The sequence below is a fragment of the Callospermophilus lateralis genome, chromosome 11, assembly GCF_048772815.1.
Source record: "Callospermophilus lateralis isolate mCalLat2 chromosome 11, mCalLat2.hap1, whole genome shotgun sequence".
NCBI classification, from domain to species: domain Eukaryota; kingdom Metazoa; phylum Chordata; class Mammalia; order Rodentia; family Sciuridae; genus Callospermophilus; species Callospermophilus lateralis.
This window is the reverse complement of record NC_135315.1, coordinates 59,745,736-59,754,281: the sequence shown is the minus strand read 5'-3', so window position 1 is coordinate 59,754,281 and position 8,546 is coordinate 59,745,736.

The window sequence follows — 8,546 nt, the reverse complement described above, 5'->3', positions numbered from 1 at the left end:
CAACATAGCCATCCCAAATTTCATTTACATCCTTTCCATAGAACCATCCTGATTGCAACCCCGATGCAAAGAAAAGACCATTGACTCCAATTTAAACCAAATTAAAGCAAGCTTATATTATGCACACAAGAGAGAGCTGGTCAGCAGCTGTCTCACTCAGAAAAACAGGGCCAGAGAACAGCAGCTGATCTGATTACAGGGAAGTTTTTATGGCACAAAAAAAGTGGGGTGCCTTGGGAGCTTACAGCTAACTGTGTTCTAGCAAGCGTGATACAAGGGCAGACAGCAGCTTTATGATCTGCATTGTTTAACATCTCAAGATAGGAAGCAAACTCAGATTCCAACCTCAAAGTTAATGAGGAGTAGCTGGGATTTCAGGGAGGGTTGTTATCTGGGCAAGGAAAGCCAGGCACGGATAAGTTCAAAGCACAAACAGGAATCCCAGGCAAGTTTTTAAAACATCAAATGGTGGTCAGGCCAAATAGAAATCTTAGTATTTTACAGTAAAACAGAAATGAACCTTTCGTGATTTTGTGACGAGATGGCTCCCAATCTTAAAATGGAATTAGGTTGGGTTCATCACCTGCACCACTACCATTCCTATAATCACTATTCCCCCAAACTCCTTCCAGGGTTCACATGACGTTTCGTCACTAACTTCCCCTTCTGTGGTGGCATTACAGTTTTTATCGCTTAACTTCTTGTTTGTATGAATTTGACCTCCCACCAGATTGAGGATTCCTTAAGTTATACATCCTGTGTCTCCTTGGAAGGATGACATGCTTATAGTTGGTGCCTATTATCGAAAGAACAGCTAAAAGGGAGAAAGCAGTCTCTTCTCCATTCTATATCCCCTGCTTAACACGCAAACGAATTTTGTTCCGTGCCAAGGATGATGATACAAAGCACCGAGATGAAATGAACTGCTTGAGTTGTCTGAGTTCTGTCTGCAGTGGATGGCATAATGAAAGGTTTTCGTTTGAAAGACTTTTTGAGGTCATTGAACCTGAGCGTGGGCTTCCATTGTCAAATCATCTTTTCTGCCTTACTCTGTGGTCTGTTTCTGGTTGTAGACCTGTTTCCTCCCTTTCCCCAGGCATGGCGCAGGGGTGGGTGGGGGGGGCTGAGTTAGTTATATTCTCATTCTTTACTCTTTTGTCATCACAGGTCGTGCAAGTCCCTCTCTTGCTTTGCTTGGTCCTGAATTTGTTGGTTCACGTGCCCTTTCATTCTGTGTGATCCCTATGCTCCACTCTCATTTCCTTCCTCTCATAGCCAACTATTCTGATGGGTTTCCTAGGTATGCTTTCATTATATGTATACTGTATTGTATGCATGTAATTTTAGTGTCATGTTATGGCCTTTTTTCTGTTTCTAAGTGGCATCATTCATCATCATGTTTATCATCACTCACAGTCCATTCCTGTTGCTTTGTGGCTCCCTGGTCTTCATATCTGCCACATTTTGCCTTTCTGCTCTCCTATGGATGGTGCCCAGATTTATTCCTACTCCCAGACACCACAAGAAATGTTGAATTAAACTCAAACATGTCTCCTTATGGGCTTGTGTGAGAGTCTCTTTGAAATTTAGATCTAGGAGTGGCATTGCCTGGTCATAGTGTGTGCCTAAACAATTGGCCCTTCATATCTCTGGGTTTCGTGTTTACAAATTCAACCAATCATGGATGGAAACTATTTTTAAAATTTACATCTATGTTGAACACGTGTAGGCTTTTGTTCCTTCTGATTATTCCCTAAGCAATACAGTATAACAATTATTTGCATAGCATTTTACATTGTATTGGGAATTACAAGTAATCTTGAGAAAATTTAAAGTACACAGGAGGATATGGGAAGGGCCTATGCAAATACAAAACCATCTGCAGATTTTGGTACCCGAGGAGCATCCTGGAACCTATGCCCTGTGGATACTACAGGACAACCATGTACTGCCACCTTGTTCTCCAGAGTGACTGCACCATCATACATGCCCCCAGCAGCACACTAGGATTTATTTTTCCTTCCTTTTTTTTGTAGCTTAGGGGCAAGGTTATACACAGTTTGAGTAACTCTTGTCTGAAATGCTTGGGGATTTTGGAATATTTGCTTAAATACAAGAGATCTCAGAGAGGGGACCCAAGTCTAAACAAAAAATTCATTCATGTTTTGTATATACCTTATACATATAGACTGAGATAATTTATACAGTATTTTTGGTGCACCTGTGTTTGACTGCCACTGTCACATATGAGATCAGGTGTGAAGTTTTCTCTTTGTGGCATCATATTGGCATTCAAGAAATTTTTGATTTAGGAACATTTCAGATCTTGGATTTTTGGACTTAGGGGTGGGTGCTCAATAAGTATAACAGTCTGCTGATAAATATATAGTAAGTACCAATTGTGTATCAGGTGCTGAGATTATTGTGAGGAATAGGATGCAAATTTTGTCTATTAAGTTAATGTTTGGGTGGGGAGACAGATGAGTGGGCAGGCAGTTATCAGAAAGGATGACAAGGGTTGAGCACAAAATTGGGCAGCAGGGGTAGGGAGCAGGGCATGTCAGATAAGATTTCTTAGAAGGCAGTAGCTAAATAAAGTGAGCAGAAGAGTTAGCCAGGATAAGGCAAAGAGGCAAAGGCCTTTTTTTTTTTTTTTTTTCTTTTTTGATACTTCATCTGCAAAATCTATGAGGTGAGAGTTTAGCCCAATAAAACTGGAAAGTGGAGATCACGGTTTGTGGTATCAAGGAAAGGGAGAATTAGGGTAGATTGAGACTTGGAGCAGTAAGCAACCTAAAAGTAGGAAGCAGGAATGACAACAGGGATGGGGAAAAAATTCTGACATAGAATCAGGAATGCTGATAATCAAAGGTTGATGAAGATGAGTCCCAATAGAAGCTATATCTTTTTTAATATTTATTTTTTAGTTTTTTGGTGGACACAATATCTTTATTTTACTTTATGTGGTGCTGAGGATCAAACCCAATGCCTCATGAATGCTAGAGGAGCACTCTACCACTGGGCTACAACCCCAGCCCCGAAGATATATCTTTTTTGAAGTGACTTTATCTGTTATTAATAGATTCCGCCACTCCTATTCTCTTTTCTATTCTTTTTTTTTTTTTTTTTTTGGTAGCAGGGATTGAACCCAGGGGCGCTTAACTACTGAGCAATACATTTTATCTGGTGACAAGGTCTCTTGAAGTTGCTTTAGGACCTTGCTAAGTTTTTTAACATGTTATTTCTTCTGTTCTCATGTTTTTAAGTTCCCTCTTTCCTAATTTTCTTTCTGTTGAGGGCACTTTCTTTTGTGATTCTTTTACATTTTGAGGGGTGTTGGTTATTATATTTTTCAATTCTAAAATTCCATCAAAATATGTATCTTTTACTTCTTTACTATCACATTCATAATTGTTTTAAAGATGATGGCTTCTTAAAAATCACTATCAGATAATTCTGACATCTGTGTAATCTCGGTGTTGGTGCTTGTTGATCTCTTCTCAATTGAATGACACTATACAACAGGAAGGGGAAAGGCTGCCTTCACTCTGCTGGGCAGGAGTGTGCTATGGTTTGAATATGCTCATCAAAACTCACTTTGCAGCCAGGCATGGTGGTATATGCCTCTAATCCCAGCAGCTTAGGAGGCCGAGGCAGGAGGAACGCAAGTTTAAAGCCAGTCTCAGCAATTTAGCGAGGTCCTAAGCAATTTAGTGAGACCCTATCTCAAAATAAAATATAAAAGGAGCTGGGTATGTAGCTCAGTGGGTTCAATCTGTGGTTCCTGGTTCAATCTTTGGTACCAAAACCAAACCAAAACAAAACAAAACAAAAATTCACTTTGCAATTTAATTTGTATCATGAAATATTAAGAAGTGGAATCAGCTGGATTCAGTGACACATGCCTGTAATCCTAGTGGCCCAAGAGGCTAAGACAGGAGGACAGCAAGTTTGAGGCCAGCCTCAGCAATTTACCAAGGCCATAAGCAATTTAGTGAGACCATGACCCAAAAAATAAAAAGGGTTAGAGGTGTAGCTCATTGGTAAAGTGCCCCTGGGTTAAATCCCCAGTACAAAAAAAAAAAAAACGTAGGACCAGGTGGCAAAATTAAGAAGTGTGTTTGGATCATAAGAACTCTACTTCGATTAGAACATTAATGGGTTATAACTGGAGTGACTTTATTATAAAAACAAGCCTCTCTGGCTTGCATACTCTGTCTCATTGTGGGATATTTTCTGCTGTATTAGGACCCAGCAGGAAGGCTCTCACCAGAAGTTGAACAGATGCTGGTATCAGGCTCTTGAACTTCCAGAAGTGAGATAAATGAACCTCTTTTCTTTGTAAAGTACTCAGCCTCAAGTATTTTATTACAGCAACAACAACAAAACCAGACTAAGACAGATTGGAAGTACCAATTCCACTGATGCTGCTGGGAGGATGGTGGTGGAGTGGGTTCCTCATTCTTGCCAGCTTTTTCTGACATTGTCCTAGTGAGGCACTAGGTGCTTTGTATGTCTTCATGAAGGTGGAAGCCTGGACTCCCTATTCTCCTGTTAGAATGGGGGTAGGGTAAGGCCTAGTTTTTTTGTGTGTTACTGGGCTGGAGTAGAGCAGTGTGGCCTAAATGTTTTCCATCTTACTAGAATGCCCCTTTCCTGGTCCTTTGGCCTGAGTAGGCTTTTCTTAAGGTTCTTTACATCTGTGCCTTTCAGTGATTCCAAATCACTTGCTTTTTCAGCTCCAAGTTTGGGGTAACAAGGCAATAAGAAAATTGGGCTGTAGGTTCCCTAGACAGACAGCCTGCCTTCTTCTCCCCACCTTTCAGAACCTGTTTATATTTGTTCTATCTCTGATGTCCAGCATTTTTAACTGTACTTAAGGGGTGGAATAAGGAAAACCTTATCCACCTTACTGGTAGCCCAAGACCAAGCCATGTTTTTGTGAAACGGTTTTATTTAAGAGGCTAGGCAAGCAGTAAACTGTCCCATGTTCTGAATTTGTATGTCTTTCACGAGACTCATGATGAGCTTCAAAGGAATAGCGTTGACAAGCAGGGGCTACACAGGTGATGTTGCATATCTCCCTATGTCTCATGAGGAGGCCCATGATGTCAGATTGCTCAGCTGGTGGGGAAGGCAAGCTTGATCGCACTTCTTTTTTGTAATTAATACATTATCTGTGGGGTGAAACTTTGATATCAAGTGAGCATGCTTTTCCCCCAACCACTTTCTACTCAACACTTTTGACACATCTTGATCAATATATCAGGGTTACAAAATGGTAATTTCCTAATTCTATTATTTTTTTTTACATTAGTTAACTCGTATTCTTTAGAGAAGAACTTTATTCCCCCATCCTTTTATTCCTTTTTTCTAGTATCAATGTGTGCTTAAATCATATTTAATAATTTATAGTCATTTATATAAATGTAAATATACTTTTGTGGTAGGGGCAGTGCAGGGATAGAACCCAGAACCTTGCGCATTCCTTACTCTATCACTGAGCTTCCTCCTTAGCCTGTTCAAGTATTTTTCTAGTGTTCTGACTGAGTGGAGAATAGTTAGGTTGTGTGGATATGTTGGTAGGCTGTGGGCTAATAATTAAGTGTTTCAGAACTTGTTTCTCTTGTTGAATGGAAAGCATTTTATTGGCTTCAGCATATTAAAAATGGCTATTATAAGGTATGAGACTGTTCTTCCCAGTGGATTAAGTAAGGTAATGGTGGGGATTCAGTTTGCATGCTTGTTGAAAGTGACTCTCTAAGGTTTAAGGGTTCACCCTAGAAGTGAGTAGTATAAAACTGGTGTGCTGAGCCTTCGGATAGGAGACCTGTGCTTTTTCCTTTATTGAATGACTCTCCTACTGTATTACTGTATGCTTTTGAAGTCAGTCAGTGGCTCAGTTTCTTTTCCTTATCTTCACCCGGAAGAGTATGACAGGATTCTAAACAAATTGAATTCAGATGAAAACATCACACCGTGATATATACAGGTATTGAACATTATATGGTACCCCACTCATATGTACAATTTTATATATCCATTAAAATAAAAATTTTAAAAGAGGAAATGAGAAAAACATAGAATCTTTTTATATGTAGTCATTAAATTAAAGATGAATATAAGCATAGAACTTAGTCATTAAAAGGAGCAACCAAGGAAGCCTCATGTCAGGTCCTAGGTTTGCTTTGACTTGAGGGAGTGGTAGTATAGCATTTTAATAATAGTTTCAAGTGAAATAATAAAAGGACTGTAAAGTTATAGTTATTTTTTTTTTTCAATTTGCTCGAAGAAGTTTTAGGCAGAGGACATGGGAAGGTAGATTTATTTATAACCTGCATTTGAGTGAATAAATAGAACTTAAAAGGAATGACTAAAATATTAACCACTATATTTAACAAGTAAAATGTGTATAAATATAAAAAGACACTATTTAAAGAAATGTTTTGGTTTCTAAATGTGATGTCTTCTTTCAAAAAGTAATTCTTAGCCAGGAGTGGTGGCCTGCACCTGTAGTCCCAGCTACTCAGGAGACTGAGGCAAGAGGATGGCTTGAGCCCACAAGTTCAAGACTAGCCTGGGCAACATAGTGAAATTTCATCTCAAAGAAAAGAAGAGGGACTGGGGCTGCAGCTCAGTGGCAGAGCACTTGCCTAGCATGTGTGAGACACTGGGTTTGATCCTCAGCACTGCATAAAACTAAACCAATAAAATAAAGGCATGCTGTCCATCTACAACTACAAGAAAATAAAAATGAAAATAAAGAAAAGCAGAAAAAAAGTAATAATTCCTGCTTGTGGTAAAAGTTGCAGATAATGTAGATGCTTGACATAGTGAAAATTCCCAATTTTCCTCCAACTGTTTTGTTTCTATTCTTTCAGATCTTTTCTGTGCATACAGTAAATTTTTTTTCCTAGAAATTTGCTCATACTAACCTAATCATACTATCGCTGCTACACATATTTTTTTAATAGTTGAAGATGGACAGCATGCCTTTATTCGTGTGGTTTTTTTATGTGGTGCTTAGAACCCAGTGCCTCACACATGCTAGGCAAGCGCTCTGCCACTGAGCTACAGCCCCACCCCATGCTACATGTATTTTTATGTCCATATGTGGACATTCTATAAAACTCCTTTTTTTTTTTTTTAATGAGATTTTTCTATGTTGCTCTGGCTGGCCCTGAACTCCTGGGCTCAAGTGATCCTTCTGCCTTCAATGAATTCAATAAAATTATTTTGAAGGGAAGCCATGTTGGAAGATTTTAGTAGTATCTTAACAGTGAGATACTTTAGATAATTCTTGGGGCCTAATTCATTGTTAGGAGATGCATCCACTTACCTGATTTGAATTGATTTTGCTAACAGAAGTCAGTATTCTCTGTTGGTCACTCTACAGTATTTTACCCCAGCTCCCCAATGACACAGAAATGAACTTGCTGATAAAGTTGGCAGAGGAAATCAGGATGATTTTTTTTTTTGGTCTATAATATATTGACATTAAATGGCCCAATTTAGGTTACATTTGATAGCTTCATCCTCCTTTAGCTAAATAAGCTGGCTATGGATATTCTCCAAGAAAAAAAAATTGTTACAAATTTTTAGACTAATGTATGCATGAGCTGGTAAAGAAGAACTTCTTAGCTACAATTTCAGACTAATATAAGCACATTTTTGTTATTATGATCTTACAAGTTTGCTAACTGCTTCACTGCTTTACTGAAAATAGTGTACATGGAAAAACCTAGTACAAAAATCATTTGGTTATTTCTTCAAGATACTTATTTAAATTTGGTCTTGAGCTTGACATATTATTTCTTTTAAACTGCTATATTTATGTAAACATTTATTTTAGTGCTTTTTCCACCTTTGGAATTTTTATTCAGTTTTTTATTCAAATATGTTTTAATTTTTTTTATGTATCTTTATTTTATTTTTTATGTGGTGCTGAATATCGAACCCAGGGCCTCGCACGTGCTAGGCACGCACTCTACCACTGAGCCACAATCCCAGCCCTTTATTCATTTAATTAAATGAATATTTATTGATTACTTGCTTTCTCTAAACAATTTCCTGCATACCGACATGCAGGGGGGGACAAAATAGACAAGAACACTGTTCTCATTGAATTTATAATTAGTGGGGGAGTTAGGCAATAAATAAGAAAATCTCAGATTGTGATCAGTTCTTTTTTTTAATATTTAGTTTGTAGTCATAGGTGGACATAATATCTTTATTTCATTTTTTTTTTTAATGTGCTGAGGTTCGAACCCAGTGCCTCACATGTGCTGGGCAAGCACTCTACCACTGAGCCACAACCCCAGCCCCAGATTGTGATCAGTTCTAAGGAAAAAAAATAATAAGGCAGGGTGATAGTGGATCACCTTGGGGGCAACATCTAGTAGGAGGTTGATATAGTTAATAATTAATATTAGTTACTATTTATTGGAAAGACATTGGGGCAAATGGGAAGCGTGCACCCTAGAGTTAGGTAAGATTCTGTATAAATCTCAAGTTATCTATATGCAAACTGTGTGGACTTGAATAAA